The sequence below is a fragment of the Leguminivora glycinivorella genome, chromosome 15, assembly GCF_023078275.1.
Source record: "Leguminivora glycinivorella isolate SPB_JAAS2020 chromosome 15, LegGlyc_1.1, whole genome shotgun sequence".
NCBI classification, from domain to species: Eukaryota; Metazoa; Arthropoda; class Insecta; order Lepidoptera; family Tortricidae; genus Leguminivora; species Leguminivora glycinivorella.
In genome coordinates, this window is record NC_062985.1 from 5,640,102 (window position 1) to 5,659,235 (window position 19,134).

At 37.0% G+C, this 19,134-nt stretch overlaps 2 protein-coding genes across 2 annotated transcripts in view; one reads left to right on the plus strand and one right to left on the minus strand.

The window, feature by feature from the left end:
• The window catches only part of LOC125234281 (elongation factor-like GTPase 1), a 272,150-nt gene that overhangs the window by 100,973 nt on the left and 152,043 nt on the right, over positions 1–19,134 (plus strand). The window lies entirely within an intron of this gene.
• The window catches only part of LOC125234282 (dystroglycan 1), a 168,428-nt gene that overhangs the window by 90,947 nt on the left and 58,347 nt on the right, over positions 1–19,134 (minus strand). The gene's annotated exons all lie outside the window — the stretch shown is intronic.

Below are 19,134 nucleotides of genomic sequence, written 5' to 3' on the forward strand. Positions count from 1 at the left end.
CGACATGAGTATGCTATTTGAGTACCTTTTCTTATTTGGCTATAATGTCTATTGTTGAGGTAATTAGAAAGTAAAAGTATCTTCAAAACGGACATGTACTTTGTCAATTTTGTTTTTATTTCCTGTCCCGAATGATAGGTATGAGAAGATTTGCGCGATACTTTTTCTATTGTTTTTTTTTATGATTAATCGTTTCTGACCCGTTACAACCCTTTTCTATTAGCTCTGTTTTTCCTTTTACCGAAAACTTACGTCTTTCTGCATAACAAAGAGGATCGAGTATTATAGACTGTCAAAGTAAAATGTGTATCACAGTGCATAGACTGCCATCTCTCGACACAAGCTTAAAACTTTTGAACCTCAGTTTTGACACGTTTGGCCCATATTGTTAGCTTGATATGTGTTAAAATGTCAAATATTAATATTAGCGCCATCTAGCCGAGCGTTCCCCAAAGGTGTAATGCCATCTAGGCCACCGTATCTTTTTCTCTAGGGCTTTGAGGTACGTTTTGAGATGTGACATAATTTGCATCATTTATATGTGAAGTCCTTTATAGAGATTATACCTTTATTGATAGTAATGGTATTTTTTATTATTTTATATCTATTTAATATAAAAGTTTATCTCAGTGTCTTATATATATATAATTATGTAAATACATATGTTCATGTTAATATACCTACATAAATAATTATTTAACTTGCAACTGCCACAATAATTATTTTTACAAGTTTAGCTGCTGCATTAATTATTTTTACAAGTTTAGCTGTACGTTTGTTTGCAGGATTGTGACAAAAAAATTACAATCCCCGACTAGAATTGTTGTTGACTTGTATCTACGAAATAAAAGCTTGTTTGATATTTTGAAACGACGGTTTTAAAACCGACGTTTTGCTTTTATACTATTATTCCTTAAATTACATTATGACGTAACTTTGTGTAGTTATTTACTACCAATAATTCCTTGCCTTTTATAACTCCATAATAGGACTTCCTGATTTACCCTCGCATAAATCCCAACGCATCACTGTTATTATTTTGATTTATTATTTCATCGTTTTCTCAAACCACGACTCGGTAGTTCTTTACAATTTCTCGTGCTTGGAGGTTTGAGTCTATGGCTAAATTGCCCTTTGCAGGCAATTGCGGCTAGGTAATACTCCGGGCGAAATTCCTAAGCCTTCACGAGCGATTTTATTGAACCAGCGTAACTAGACCTTCGGTGTTAAACAACTGAGCTTCGGAGCGTGAGCTTATACTGGTCTCTTCAAGCGTTTAGAGTTCTTTAAGCGGTTGGAGTGAGGAGCCTGTTGAAATAACACAGCAGTTGCTTCCGCGTGGAAATATTTATTTTGAGTAAATTGATAGCCCCGGCGTTGCCCCTGCTCATTAGCTTTTCTGCGTACCTACTCATAGATCTGAGATCAAAGCCTCCCTGTATTGCGGCGCGCCTCTTTGCGTGCAATACTGGTATCCCCCCCTTCTTTAACGACAAATCACTTTTTTGGGCGTCATTGTGTATGTACAAAAATATTCTTCGAATAACCGCTTTTCGAACAGACAGTCTTGTCGGGAAGACTGTTGTTATCTCTAGAACACTTTATACTTGTATAAAATGTGATTATATACTAGTGTAAAAAAATCACTGGAGATACACCATGGCACACATAGGTATGTTGTATATGAGTTATATGGCGGTGCACGGTGGTGAATTTGATTTGTACCTAGGACTACCGCCGGCAAGCTTTGAAGTACTAACATACATACATACATACATACAATCACGCCTGTATCCCATAAAGGGGTAGGCAGAGCACGTGAAACTACTAAAGCTTCAGTGCCACTCTTGGCAAATAAGGGGTTGAAAGAAAACGAAACTGTGACATTGCAGTGACAGGTTGCCAGCCTCTCGCCTACGCCACAATTTAACCCATATCCCATAGTCGCCTTCTACGACACCCACGGGAAGAAAGGGGGTGGTGAAATTCTTAACCCGTCACCACACAGGTAAGTACTAACAACATATTGATTATTATTATTAGCTTTCGTACCGCCTATCTTCGAGTACTTACATACATACAAATGTACTTATAATATGTAAATGCTTTCGAAATATGAACTTTAAAACAGCGTTTAAAATTATAGTGTTACTTATATAGATTCACCTCTAAAAGTCTGCAAGTTCTATGGAATTGGGAAGGGCCCGTAACACCTATTCTATGAAGTAATTTTCATCATAGAAATAATTTGAGGCAGTTGCACTATGATTCGTGTTATTATGCGGTTTAAAGAGGTTTAATGTTGGTAATGATGGGGGTTTACAATATCGTTGTGTTAACGGTTTATAATGTTACTACATTAGCGCTTTATGCGTTTGGATAGTCACTTCATTACCTGTTCGTTCATGGCCCTATTCGACACTTAGTTACGGGCTCATTATCATTTTAATAAACATTAAAAAATAGATCTGGATTCTATCTGATGTCAAAATGAAGTTTGCACAAATGCAAACGTCATGCGTCTGATGCAAAAATGTATTCTGATTTTTCAGACATGTATGGACACTATGGACAGATGTGTATCTCACTTAATACAATAACATATGTATCGAAACATCGAGTGACAGTGACACATTTAGGGTCACTTGCACCACTGAAATTGGAGGGTTAACCCGAGGTTAACCCACCATTTTATATGGAATTTGACAGTTGACAGCCCACTAACCTTGAGTTTAGCTGGTGGTGCAAGTGGTGGTTTTATTTTTGCACACACTGATAAATAAATACCTATATCACACGTCGCAATGCGTGTATAGCTACACGTTTTTGCACACTGTACAAGGTTTTCAGCAAATTTTATGTTATTACAGTTTATTGAATACTCTTTAGATTCAAGATAACATTGGGCTGATTATTGTTTATTCGTCTGATTTCGATTTAGTGAATAAAGATAGGTACATTTTTGCTCCTTACAATTTCACGGCTAAAATATTCACCCGCCATGCGCCAATACTTTTTGATTCACCTTAAGGGCTCTGGTCTTGCCTGTAACAAAGAAATTGACTAGATCCAGTCCAAGTTACCAAGAAAATCTATCCAGATCTATTAAGAAAATCTTAAGTATGTACATACTTAAACCATTAAATTAATTAGGTGCTATTTGATAGTTATAAACTGTCATATTGTAGTCGTTCCAAATACGTATCCCAGATAGCTGAGAACGCCGCCAGTTGAGATTGTTGTCGACTTTTTGCCTTGCATGTGGCTTTGTGCTCCATATAGCCCAAAGACCAGTAAGTTAGAGAGAATGCGTTACGCACAAAATTCCTTGTCATTGTTTGAGCCAAGCTAGCACCTTAAGTCACAAGAAATAATTGAAAAAAATACTTCAGCCAAGTAGGTACCTACCTAACTTCGCAATGCTGGCGTTAATCATCACTACATAGTATAAAACAAAGTCGCTTTCTCTGTCCCTATGTCCCTATGTATGCTTAAATCTTTAAAACTACGCAACGGATTTGATGAGATAGAGTGATTCTAGAGGAAGGTTTACATGTAGGTATAGTACCCGTGCGAAGCCGGGGCGGGTCGCTAGTGTAAAATAAAATGACATTTTATTTAATAGCCAAAATTTTGGCAATTAATAAAGTGCTTCTAATACCACTTTTTTGCCCAAAATTTGACACATTAATAAAGCCTTCAAAGTGCAAGGTGTTTATTCTCCGTACGTTTCATCCCTTATGGGGCGCATATTACGATTAGCATGCTCTGTTTTAAAATCTTTGACATCTGCTTACCTACAGTTCTAACGTAAACATTTCATTATAAATAAAAGCATTTTAGATAGCTAAAAAAACGACAATCGCAATATCGATACCCGATGTGCAGTCTTCATCAAATATTGGTCTGTGATGAGACAAAGTGAGATCAGGTAATTGTTCATTTCATTACTTTAACCCGCATTTCATTGTCAAAGTCCCATTTGCTATGAGTTTTTGCAATAACAAGAGAAATTATCAGGAAATAAGAAATGAGCGGATGCATTGTTATCACGGACGGGTCACAGAATGTAAGGTTAAGTGGTTACTGTTGGCCTTTTAGTAAGGTACTACTTATTCATAATCAGAACGCTCCAATAGTCAAAGTACTGGCGGAACTTTACTGAATGAAATACTTTTAATTTTACGAAATTTATCGTGAATTTTTAAATCAATGTTTCGGTTTTTAATAAAAGTGTTTTTGCGAGATACGTTTTTTCTTAGACTTTATTTGCCGTAGACGTAGTTATATTTACTATTGTCTTTACTATCATTTGCAGCAGTTACACCCTCATAGTGTCACAGTAAAACTCTGGCTGCCTCGGATATATCATACTCTTGTAGTCGACTCTGTTCATCCAGCTCAGATCATAGTTCAAGTATGGAGACGGCAGCTATATGACGTCACTGCCCTAGGAAACCCGAGCTTTATGCTGAGTCAGTCTTAATTCTAACAATAGCTATAGGACTAGTCGCCACCGTTGCTTATCTTTGATCATTTAGGCGTCGGTTGCAGTGGTCGTACGCAACTGCAGCTCGTCCTCTAAATCCTAGTTAATTAAAGCTAGCTTTGCCTTTGTTACTTGTATAGGTACGTGTTTTCAAAGATAGGTATATACACACACAGACACATACAGACACACACACACACACATACACGCTTATAAAGATAGACAGTTATTGTCTGTATAAAACAACTCGAATAGGAATAGAAGTCGAAAAATCAACTCAGACAATCTCAAGTATTGGCGTATGAAATCTAGGGCTCCAATTTAGTTGGAAATTTTTGTCTTTAAAAATACATTTCAGTCAGTTTTTGAATTTAAAGTCTAATCCAAATATTTACAGATTCATACTTATAGAACCGTGTTATTTTAATAAAACGTCAGTTTTCATTATTAATTGGCGTTTTTAAATTAAGCACCTGCCTAAGGTAAACATCATTCTTCTCTTAATTAAAATATGTTAAATATTGTTGCAATTAAAAACTTTAGTAAGAATTCACTTATATTTACTTTTCTTGCGAAAAATCGAAGTAAATTCAGTAATAATGAAAAGGGACAGCTTTCTACCGTCAATCACGTACGCAAATCGTGTACCTAATTCGTAGTTAGTGTAATTTGTTGACTTTATTCAACCTAGTTAGATGCTGTGACGCATCGGAATCCGGCCCAGATAATACGGCCTTCGGAGTAAAAAGTTTGGGAAAAAGTCGGTGGTTTGCGGCAAAAAACGACTGGTCACTCGCGGTACCCGCTATAGATTGATTTTTAAAATGCACGCGTCTCTCAGCACCCACTGACGCATCTAAAACTGATGCTTTACTTATGATAAACAGAATAAACGAAAAATTTACTGTGGGGTACCTCTATCAATCAGAGCCGCCAAATTATTTTACTACAAATGGGCTTGACTCATGGCCACATACTAGCGAGGCTCGCTCGTCCTTTGCCTTTTCACCCTTGATTGCCGGATTATATTAGCTTTTTTACTCAGTTATTATAATTTCGTTATATGTTTTCACAAAACCGCTCCATCTATGCACCCTTACTCAATTACGTATCTAAAAAGACATAATAATGATTGTCGCTCCACTGATCATATGTGTAGCTGTGGCATGATATACAAAACGAGCTCAATTAAGTATCTTGGAGTAGTGTTGGACGAAAACTTAAATTTCAAAAAGCATGTATGTCTCACAGCAGCACGAGTTCGCAAACTAATTTATACAATGAAACTACTCCGAGACGCTACCAGTGGACACCTCTTAAAAACAGTATATTTTGCCTTGTGCCAATCTGTCATAAACTACTGTATTCTTGTATGGGGATGCATCGCAAAGACAACTCTTTTGATACTTGAAAGGGCCCAAAGAGCTGTCCTAAAGGTGTCCTTGCGTAAACCCCGCAGGTATCCAACTGTGGACTTGTACAGAGACGCCCAGGTCCTCAGCGTTAGAGGGTTGTTCTTGTTGCGGGCCGCCATGCGCGTACACAAGACCACGATCAACCTCTCGTCGTACGAGGAGATGTTGTCGTAGAGAATTTTTAAAGTTCCCACCGCTGCAGTTAAAACCACTTTTGCTAAGCAATTCCCTAATAGTTACATAGGTACTGCAATGTAATTTAAGTAGTTTAATATTAATTTAATATTAACTAGAATAGTTTTAAAATTAATTAGAATAGGTACTTTTTGTTTGCATTGTTTCAAACCTAAGCCGCATGGCCTGTTGATCTTTAATTGCTTGGTTTCCATGGGACAGGCTTCGCCTAGTGTGGGACCATAGAACTAATTGTCTGTGAATCTTCGTGTTAAATAAATATTTCATATTTCATATCCATAATCGCATATCATTTGTCGCATCGCTTGCCTTTAGATATAGCTCACGAACCAATTCAAACATACACATGACCAGAGTAGACTTTCACTCGCGCGTATTATAGATAACTAATGATATATTATTTCGAATAATATCAGTTTGGTCAGAAAAACGTTCGAATCAAAACGTGACAATTTCATTGTCGCCTGACAGTGACACTTCGCCATTCATTGCCTGACAAGGAAATATTGACGCTGAGTAACTATGTTACATAAACCCAAAAATAGGCACATAATTGTCAGTGTCCAGTGTCAATATCGCTGGGGTGAAATAACCCACTGGTAATCAAAATACCGACTACATAATATTGCCTCACCTGAGATGTAACTATGCGTAGCTTGGGGAAGCGCGTACTTAAAGGTTTTAATTCTTTCGTAACAGCTATCGCAGGATCTGGTTTGAACTTGGATTTAATTGACTGCGTAGTTGTCACTTTAATGAACACAGTAACTCACTAGTTACACTGAACGTACATGTACAATCCAGACAGATAAATATAACTTAGACGGTTAGGGAGGAAGTAATACGGTGTTTTTTTCCTTCTTATCCCGTTTTCATTGCTTTAAAGTGGTTTCAAAAGCCTTTTATTAACTTTCCGTGTAAGTATGTATGCATGTCTATGTTTGTACTGGTCAAATCTTGCAGGTAAAATTTCCACTAGATACTTCCCTTATTCATACGACAATTTTTGCACACGGACGGAGTTTTGTTTGCATTTGCATGACAATGCAATCACTATGCCATTGAACTTGTACCAAAAAAGAACTATTACTTTTGATTTACAATGTAATTTACATACACAAAACATCACTTGCTTGTGGTTTAAATCGGACTCGGTCATATGGCATGTTACGTTTCTGCTCAAACAAAAGCAAGACAAGTGGTAACGCCGAAATTGAAAGTGAATGGGCCACGTGCGTGCTCTGCTATTCGCTTTGTGATGCTGATGAGCCTGTCATAGTGAACTAAATCTTTCTCTAGTACATATAGCAACGTTATATTGTAAGGCCTGAGTGGACACTTGGAGTGTATCGTTCGGCGGGGCGGGCGAGCGTGCGTGCACCCTATACACCGTCGACTCACACACTTGTATGAGCTTCTAGAAGCGTTACCAAGCACATGAAGCGGAGATCAGCGCACATACAGCCCTGGGTAGAACAACCTGTCTCCTCTGAAAGAGAAGAATTTTAAGTGTTCCGACATTTCGAAGAAAGCATTGTCGCTGATAGTAATGTGTGAAAAGCACGAAAGTTCAAGTCGGTAAAACTGTGATCTGTGATCTGAAACTCAGGGTAGTGTAGTAGAACTACGAGCGAAAGTGTCAGATTGATATTCCGAAGTTATGGGGTTGAATCTCGCTTGACGACATGAATAATTCGATATATCCTCATGATATTGTTCTAAGATCGCTCCGAACAGTTACCCCTTGCAATAAAACTGGCTGCATTTGTAGACATGCTACGTTCAAGGCAATCTCAATAAAAATGAACCTAATGTTAATGCACTCGTTTACGTTTATTGGTCAATTCATTCGATTGATACGAACATAACAATAACTTAGGAATGTATTATCTTTAGACGATTCTAACAAATCTATATAATAACATATGTGAGTTCAATAGTCGACATATAATCTGATAAACCGATTTACAATTTATTCGAATTAATTTTCCTCAATCATACAGCAAATGCTCAAACCTGTCATTGTTAAGGGCTTAAAATTTGTGAGTAAGTATTTTATTATGACGAACTTCAGTTTGATTTAAAGCTCGTGTTTTTACAGAACAACGGTAGTTAACTTCATGGGATGTTTATTTTATCACTAATTGCATAGGATTGAGTCGCTTCATGATTATTTATCAAGATCTCCAACCGGTTACACCCAGCGCAGACACTCATTACCTTTATCACCTTATCGGACAAGCTTAGTCAGGCTTAATATTACTTAACTGAATCTAGCTTGTGTAAAAGTGTATTACATAATGGGCCATACAGAGTGCGATAAACACTCATTATCTATCTGATGGGAAATTATGAAAGAACCGCGGCGCCATCACAAATGCGGGTTTATCGCCACATTTTATTCAAGATGGCTTCCCAGACGCGCAAACATCGCAAATTGGAGAACAAATAAACGAGCCAGACGAACAAAAACCGCGAAACATAAAAATAGAAAGCCTTTAGAAAGGGCCCTCATTTAGAGCTTTTTTTACGTTATTACAATACGTTACAAATCGTGGCCGGCGTGTGGCGATTTATACGACTTCACCTATAATTTCAGTCTAAATTATAGTCTCGGATCAATCATAGGTTCAGCCTAAACTGCTTTTTTAGAGGTCATTCGTTTTATCTCACTGCAGCTTTCGATATTCATGATGCAATTTAGCGCTAGCATATTGCAACGCTTTTATCGATCTTCCAATTGCTGTTCAAACAGTTCTTTTGTTTGTAAACGTGTGAGCTTTCTTTCATTTACAAAAAAAAACGAGAGCGACGCGTGAAATTGTACGAGGTGTGGATAAACAAATATGCCATTGAGTCAGTTGCCGTGTAATTTTATCGTGGTCATTATCCTACTCAGCGGTCATTGCGGCTATTTGATCGGGGGAATGCATGTGGCGATTATGACTGCATCATTTGTGTGCTTATAAAAGCTCCGATCGATTTGACACGTTTTATCTTTTAGTGCCTTTGCTTCTTCTTCGAAATTGTGAGTAGTTAGTTATTTGTCAGTGGCTCTTGTAAATTGATAAGGAAAAGAGAAAGAAGACTATATATGGCCAAGATAGCAATTGTTTAGGTAGTGCGTAGCAAACGAAATGGTAATTTTTAATTTCTGAATTGACGTTTCTATTAAGTTTGTAAGAACTTATGGGAATAAGGAAATATTCCCAACATAGATCACTGTTTCAAATACTTCGTATAAGTCTCATATCAGTTAACTGTCTATAACTGGAAAAGGCTTATACTTTAAGTAGTGAATCGAATCTTTATGTTACCTGGTTTGCTTATCAGTTTAATTAAAGAAAATATTTGATTTCCCGCATAAATTTATAGTTATTACTTCTTTGACTGTGAAACTAATCTAATCATGTTTATTGCAAATTGAGATACATATAATCTGTTGCTGATAGTCTTAAAATACTTTCATCATAATAAATCTAATAATGCATTTACATATTATCAATTTGCTATCATGTTTTGTAATAAAATATGTAAACACTTACCTAAACTGTATTTTCATTGGAATATCGTGTTAAAAGCATTTATATTCGATTTCTCTTTATACACTCGATACTAATGTACCTAAACTATCTAACGAGCGTAAACTATATGTTATTGCGATATTTTGTTTCCAATTTTCTGTAACCATTAGACTGAAAAAGAAACATGAAACTGAAAACACAAACAATAATAGTTATTGTTACAGAAATTGTAGGGAATATCTCATGACGACGCCATTATCTTTTTTTTTAAATGTGCTATGAAACACAAATTAATAAATAAACCTCGTGGCACCTACAAAGCATTAAGAATACCACTAAATTTAATATTCGTTGCGGAAAAGATCGTTAGTCGTATGCTTGCAATGGTTTATGCCGTTTATTTGTAATTTAGTCTGCAACTTTGCATGATTAGCGTTCGCAAACTAACTTAATTGCCTTAGAGTTCCGAATGGTGCAGGAGAATATTGCATTTAGGTACACAGGTATTACTATTAGGTATATTAACATGCAGGGAAAGCTTTACCGTTGATTAGTCTTAGGAATTCAGATTATATCGTTTAGTATAATTTTGCTTTGTGTCTAAGCTATAGTTTCTACTTGAGGATGATTTCGGAAATAGTCTTGAATTATTTTGATAAAGTAACTGTGTAACAGGCTAGTTTCCTATACTTCAAATAAAATATTTTATGCAATGCACGAAATAAATCACCACATAATTAGAAGAAAATTAAGGACAGTAGTTATTTTCAAACATAATTTTTATTTAATAAGTCAAAGAGAAAGATATAAAGTAAATGAATTGACCGTGACGTCACTCCTCAGTATTTCATACTAATTCTATATTAGCAAATCGTTTTGACAGTTCTTAAAAAGAAGCTGATTTGACTAGTAGGAAATTAGCCTATTGTGTTCAAATAATTGTCCAGCTTTCATTGTCGGATTGATAATGTCTGTAAGTACTGAAACACGGAGTCTCTTTAAATAGTAGGTACCTACATTGTGCAATACGGGAGGTAGTTAAACTACCATCACAATTTACTTTGTCTTACGTGATGTGACTCTATGGTTGATGTATTAGAATGGCAAAGTCAAATCATTATTATCACTTGTCAGGTGTAAATTGAAGTTGAAATCGACAGTGTCCGGGGACCACCAGTATATTATTACTGTTCTATCGACAATAATTCTGATAACCTTATTATTTACATCCAATTTGCACGTTACATTGTCATAAAAGACCATCATCACTCGTAATGTAATAGGTTTTCGCCTCAGGGGCATCTAGTATTGATTTAAATCGGATTTTTATCTTTAGAAAGTGATATGATCCCAGATTGCGTGATGATAAACACTTACAATCATGTGACGCTTCCGGGTATACTGATAATTTTTCACACTATTTAGTTACAATAATATATCTTAGTCTAAAGACATAAGATTCAGCTAAGATCAGTTATGTGTTGGTGTTAAAACTGGCCAACTGTTCGGCAAATAGATAATGATGATTGCAGTCGTCTTACAATGACCAGATTCTATCAATTACTGCTTGTTAGATGTGAAATTATGTTTAAACGATTGCTGCTATCTTTTTACAATTGAATTGTGTACTTTGAAGAGAAGTGAGGTCTTTGGGTCAACTATGGGTACACTTTTATGGTAATAAGTATATTCCAACGGTTATTGTCCTTCTGCAATTATGTGCGCAACGAATATGTCTAATTCTTGTAATTTGATGCCATTCGTCCTAAATTGATTATTACTTACTTAAATGATATCCATCCATACTAATATTATAAATGGGAAAGTGTGTGTGTGTGTCTGTTTTTTGTCCTTCTTTCACGGCAAAACGGAGCGACGAATTGACGTGAGAGACATAGGCTACTTTTTGTCTCTTTATAGCGCGAGCGAAGCTGCGGGCAAAAGGCAGTTACCGATAAATATTGAAAATTCTTGCCATCCAAAATCAGGCGGGCACAAAAAAAACTGACTGTCCTGACAATGTTTTCAGACCTTCTTACCTGGAAACACTAATCAACCAATGCAAAAGGTTGGTTGCCAGCGACAATATACCGCAATATTTTTTTTTGTCGAAGCATCTTCAGCTTACACCTCCAAAAACGAAGAACATGTCTGACAGTTATTTAAGGAGTCACCTGCTACTGCTATATGACAACTTCGAACGACTGAGGTGAAAGTGGTCTTATTGGGTCAAAAGGACAGTTTTAATGCTACCGAAACGGTTCAGATACAGTTACCCCTTAAACTCAAATTGGCTGCGTTTATTGGCTGTCACGATTGAACGGAGGCAATCGTATTAAAGTAATGTTAATCTTGGATATAATGGTCAATTTACAAGAACTGGTACAGTGGACGATATGTTACGTTTTTTACCGTAATGCGAAGGAATAGAGTGTAGTGTGTGTTATCTGTGACATCGAATGTACTAACACCTTTAACGATATCTATTATCGTCAGATGTTTAGTCCTATGCTACTTTACTCCAAATTATATAAATATATAACTAACAAAGCAACTTGGATCTTAATTAAGGCATTAATGCTGATGCCAACCTTTTCAAGGCAGTTATGAAATAGTATTAGTTTTTTTTATGAGATTGGAGGCAAACGACAGGTCGCCTGGTATGGTATGCGATCACTGCCGCCCATGGACACCCGAAACACCAAAAGTATTGGAGGTGCGTTGCCGGCCTTTAAGATGGGTGTACGCTCTAGTGTAATTAAAAAAGTTTGATTAATAATATTAGAGAGAAATGTACTTTAAAGTTCAAAAGCGGACTATAGTTTATTAATTAAGACATTTCCGCAAAGTGCACCGCCTCAATTGTCATGTTGAATAGTTCCTATAAATTTTCTGAATTCCTTACGCTAGAGTAATTTGCCTTTTTATGCACAAAGCGAAACTTATTACACATTGTGAATAGCGTTATTACCATAGATTACATCCCGTAAATACTGCACTATAAAGCTTTTACTAACTTATACGCCACGTCCCGCGTATACTAACTTTTTTTCTTCCTTACGTTATCCCGCCATTTTGCCTCCGCTCTTAAGGGGTCCCCTTTGGCAATAAACTCCAGAAGTAGACACTGGTTTTGCGATAGCGGCCATCTGATCTTCTATTCATTATAATCTAGGAAGCAAATTAAGACCTCCTGGAATTAGTCCTGTTTCGTCACGCTGTTTTCCTTTACCTAAAGCCACTGGAAAATATGAAATAACCAGAGGTCGGACAGGGTGAGCTACTTTCCCTATAATTTGTTATTTGTGGCAAATACCTCACCGTTTCAAAGTTCTAGAAACAACAAATTCGAAACTGTAATTTAGTCGGCGCACAAACTATTGCACACTAGCGCCTCGACTGCGCCAATAGATGAAGAGATACATAAACGTGCGGCTACACATTTCAGTACTATGTTTTGTCGTCCGTACTTGTCTGGACATATATCTGTGCGAGCGTCGCACGGGCGAATGACGACAGACACCATTACGATATCATAAATCAGCTTGAAGCCTTTTTACGCCTGATATGCGCAATCTAGTGTGCCAGCCATCATTGGTTATTACCATCGGGGAGCGCGGGGCCGGTGGGAACATCCCGGGACCCGGAGCGATGAACCCATGCACCCGTTTTTCCCCGCAATCATCTTGTGTGACTACTTTTTGTTCGTCCTTATTAATTTTAATATGCCTTATAGTTTATTGCGAACTTGGCCTATTATTAAGTAATGAACAATGTATTACACTAAAGTGCTATTAGATTGTGGAATCTATTATCTTTATTATCGTAGTCTAACGTTTATACATAGCAAAATAAAGATTAATACATACATAAACTCCTACATGTATACTTAAACGTGCTAAGCCGAGCACATGAAACTAAGTTTCAGTGCTACTCTTGGCAGTTAAGGGTTGAATGTAAAAAAAATTAGATATGACACAGTTGCCTCATCGCCCACACCACATATTCCACAGTTGACTTCTACGACACCCACGGGAGGAAAGGGAATGGTGAAATTCTAAACACACTGGTAATAATCCGAAAAGAAAAATCGAAAAAGATAGTAATTATCCGATTAAAAAGCTTAAAATATCAGTTCTTTTTCGATTTCACATAAACTCTTTTAGCACCGAACATTCAATAAAAATGAACAGTGAAGCTACGCAAGTGTTAAAAAGTTTTATTTATTCTGTTGAATTCAAATTCTATTTAAAATCTATGCTATTCATTGACGCTGAGCCGTATGTCGATTTTGTCGAGCGTATATCTGCAGAACTTTATGTCTGGTACCTACTAAACAAACAACGTCAAAAAATGTATGGTACCTACAATTATTAAGTCAAGAATTAATTAGTAAATTTTACATTATAATCGCCTGCGTAATAGTTATCGTGATCGCTCATGTGTGTTCTGCTTGATAATGATAATTGATAAATGATAAGCCCTATTTAAGCTCTCCGAAGCCTATCATGTCTCAAGTGTATCTAAAAATACGTAGACGACGTGAATTTATTTGTAAATTTCTGCTTAGATATTTTACTTATGCACCATATTTGTTACCAACCAACCACACCACACATAGCTCAAATTCCACCAGCTCCTTTGGATGTCTGGAATCCCACAACCCCGTACAAAAAGCAGCTCGAAATAACTCCAAGTTGCCAGATACGAGAATGTTTAACGCCCCATGCAGGCATGTATTTAGCGAATGGAGCCCTTACTACGAGACACGAGATTTAGAATACGTTACTAGAGTCCCAAGGAAGACTGTGTTTATCCTTTTGAGGGCGCTGTTCACCTGTTCCATAAAATTAATGTGATTTTCCGTGACATTTACGCTTCTTCTTCTTTGTCCATACCTGTGTGCGTAGCCGAATGCACAAACACTCACGAAACGCTCACGATAATATCTCTTTCGTAGCTACCTATCTCTATCGCTCTTGCGTATTGGCACGACAGAGTCAGACTACATTTCTGCGGCGTCTGGTCTCGTTATTTAATAATTGAACCCATATTTAGCTACGTATTTTCGGCGTTTGGGTTTGAAACTCTGGGGCCATAGGAGCCGAGTACGCGTTACCTCTATGAGGAGATGTCAAAGCGCCTTATAGAGGCTTCCAATGACCAGAGGCCCAGCCAATATTTCGCTGAGCGTATCAGCTTCGTTAGCCATCGAGGCAATGCGGCCTACCTTCTGGGCTACCGAACGACAAGGACCTAGATAGGCCAATATTTTTTGTTGAAAAACCCCTATCCCACGATCACCAAGAGTAACGTATTCCATAAAGTCAAAAGCTTATGGTAGAGGTACAGGTTGTCAGATATGTTTAACGCCCCATGCAGCCATGTATTTAGCGACTAGTCGCAGCCCCAACAGTCGGTGGTCGGCAATCGTAACGCAATTACCCAGCTCGGATAACCGGAGCTAATGTACCGACAAATTGGTAAGAGTGCTGAATCTGTGTGAACAGTTTTTAACCAGTTGACCATTGTAGCCACAGCGAGGCGAGAGCTTTGACCAACCAGTTAAGGCTGACCGTACGTAACGCGCACACTGTCTATTTGTATCCGAGTAAGATACTATCACTGTTTAAGTGTTTACTGAACTTGACCAAGATAGCAGAAAGAAAACTGCGGATATGATAAGGAAGATTGTGTAGATTGATTTTAGTCTCTTAATTCTTATAAGTCAAAAACATGAGGACATAGAACTGTTTTAACGTGATTTTACACCAATCTGTGCAATTATTTTCTATGGAGCCGATTCTATTATAATTCCAAAACGTCTATTTATTTTAGATAAAATTCACATTTCCTTTTTTGCCTCAATAAAACAAATAGACTGCTCAATAAACTGAAAAGAAACATCATTTCAAGTTTAACAAGAAGCTATCCTCTTAAGCAATTCAAGCCAACCTCCGAGCATAGTTTGGCCAGTTCTGGTTTATCGAAGAACTCGATTCACTAACTAAACAATCAGCTATATAACAGCAGTTGGTTTTCGATTGGCTAAAACTTTTTTTGCAGTTGATCTTTGACAACATGTGAGAGAATTAGACACTTTCCCATTTCGCTACGATATTGTTTGCGAAATTGAATTTTGTAACGGACCAGCGAGGTTAATAGTGCGCTTGTTTTTCCGAACGGTTTTTGAACGTTTTCATAGAATACTTGGTAAATACGGGTTTTATTAATAACTATTATACAATAAAATGACTGTAAGAGTTGGTATAGCCAAGCTTATTTTTGTATAATAAATCTTAAATCAAGTACCTATAGGTAAGCTTATACGTAATGATGTACATATACTGCTTAGTTACCGGTCGATCAAAAATTGTTGCTATTGACTAACACAACACTCTTTTCATTAGCTCTTAATGAACTAAATATGTAACTGATTAGCGATTTCCACACAGAACAGCGGATAACTTGATATTTTCATGGGAAGGTGCCATAACTGAATTGAACGTTCCAAATAAGTTATATGGTTACATAACTGCTAATAAACACAGTTCCGGAAAAGCGCTCAGCGGGGGCTCTATTCATTGTTGCTTTCCTTCACAAAGCAAGAAAACACTAGAATCAACTACGCGTGTAGCGCTACGAAAATATTCACAGTGAATGGGTTAAAATGTACAGAGGACGCTACTTAGTTAAAGCAAACAAGATTATTTATTAATAACTGCGTGTTAACGTTCAACACATTAATCCAGCGCTAAACCCTTACACCATTTCCTGTTCCCATCAAGCGCCGTTAGGTCATCTTCAGATAAAAATAAGACCTTAACGGTATCACTATCAGGCTGCCCATTGGAGCATCTACACTTTGACAGGTGTTCGTCATGCGCAGACGCCGAAAATATGGCCGCCCTCTTAACCTTAACTGTTCTATTTGGCGCAAACAATGGGCCCTGTTCTGAAATCACGAGCCGAGCGCCAAATAAGGTCGTCTTTATTGCATTGGTGATTTCCACTTGAACTTGATAGTTTTAGGTGCACGGTTAACGCTGAGGTATTTTAATGATGAACGGTAAAGTGTCTATAAAGACACAAAATGTTTAGTCAAGAAAATATATCCTTACAAAAATCTGTTTTTATTATTTATTTATTTAAAGGTTTACCAACAGTTATTAATGAATCTTATGTAGTTTATACTAAAATTAAGTAAGTACATGCTTAATGTATAACTTATTACAGGTAAACACAACATGCATGCGTTTTATTGTGACCTTTAGGTCTTTTTTGATAACATTTGGACGGCATGTATTGCTCAGTGCAATTACAGCAGTATATGTAAGGTAAGTACTATAAAATCTTCAACTAATTTATGAAAACTGTTATTCTCATATCTCAACGAAATGTAAGTCACAATATTTTCGTGACAAAATGTCACAGATTGAAGGCACGTTTCACATACGATTTTGTATCCACATCCAACGAAAATAAAGAAATCCTAACTTTGGGCAAATCTCATCGACCCATACTTCGCTTTTTACTATCTACGACGATGCTGGTCAGATCCCGGATACGCAATATAATTGCTATCGATATTGATTTGACCAAATCAGGGTCAAAACATAAAGATAAAAGATAACACTCCATCGGAATGTGGCTCCATTTCTCTACACACGAAAGCAAAATTCCATCATTGTTTTTCTTAAATCACAAAGCCTTTCACTTCGAAGAAAACAAACAGTTTCAAATTGGAATGATTCAATGTAATAGTTCAAATAGCCTACGTGAGTTGGATGCCAGTTTAGATACATTGCCGACTACTGACCATCCCATTGATAGATAAAATACCGCATTGTAACGAAAGCATGCGAGTTCTCGTACCGTTTAAGATATTACGAAGGTTAGGCCAGGTCGGCGTTGAACAGGTAATATAGATATGGATCTCTTTAACGGCTGGGAGTTACCGATTCGCTACCAGTTGTCATTGCTTTGACAGTGTTAAAGGTCGACGTATAAGCGTCGAGACTATGACAGGGATGGGAGTGATATGAGAATGTAGGTAGGTCGTGTATAAGGTAGAAGTGGGAATAAAGGTGACGTTCAGGCAGGCAAGTATGGTCGCGCGATAATATAAATGATAAAACAGGCCGATATCGCACTATTTGTAAGTGCAATAGGGACGGCCCGATGTTTTATCGTTTATCGCGCGACCATGATTGCCTGCCAGATGTCAATCAGCGGTATTACTGTTGCGGTGTCGTTCCCGCCGCTTTATCTGTCATTATCCATTAAAAATGAGTGATGTAACTACATAAAAAGAAATTGTCTAATATAACGGCAGTAACAATAATTTCATGACAGTAATTTAGCCCAGATGATTCAAATATCGCCATAAAACACCTTGTCCATGCTCCTCGGCATTTTATTGACTGACTTAGTTTTTGCTGAAAGTCAAAAAATATGTATATTTTGACCGCCCGCTCCGTTTCCTTAGACGTACCGACAAAGATTTGCATTATTTTTGATTATTTATTTATATTCCTATAATTATCTACTTACTTGTAGTTTGGCATTAAATGTTTGCAAACTTTTACATTTTTAAAACAATCCGTCCTTTTAAGTTCACTATGGTGGTTTTCTTCAAATTCCTCCTAACTACTGGTTATTTTTTGAAATCAACTCAAAATAAGGTTTTTGTAAAAGTGTAATAGCTACACGTAGCTGTAATTTACTGTCACTTACACCGTAGCATTAAATTAAAGTTAACCTTTTTTTAAGAGGGGAAAAGCTAACCTAGCCCAACACGAGACTCCCGCGCTGCTCAAGCGTAACCATGGCTTTAAATATTCAAAAACAATCACTGATCAGTTTTTCTGGGCCTAATCTGAGTTTACTGCTATCAGGCGTCATTTTTTCAACGGCGCCCGATGCTTCACAATTAGGTCTGGCGGGACGAAGACTTACATCTATCGCCTTCAGGACCATCATCTCCTGAACTCCATTAACGTATAAGAGTTGTCCATAACATGGACAAATTTATGTTGGTTAGTCTAAGCAACGTGAACAGAGGATCTAAAAAGCCTTGGATTGCCTGGTTTAGTTTTTGCATATCCCGTAGTGGCTTGCGGTGATACACAGTTTTTAGGGTTTCGAGCGAATGGTTTAGAGAGGAAATGCATCTGTCTGTCGCATCTTTCGATATTTTATTCAATTGGTTTATTTATCAAGGTTTTACTTACTAATTATCTCATTTTCTGTTTAGTTATTTAACACGACAATAAAATAAAGTACATTTATTGTTATTTTTAGGGTTCCGTACCTCAAAAAGTAAAAACGGAACCCTTATAGTATCACTCGTGTGTCTGTCTGTCCGTCGTCACAGCCAATTTTCACCGAAACTACCAAACCGATTAACTTGAAATTTGGCACACATATGTAAACCTGTGACCCAAAGACGGACATGTAATTTAAATTAAGAAAATTCAATTATTTTTAATTAGATACTTGCTATTTACAG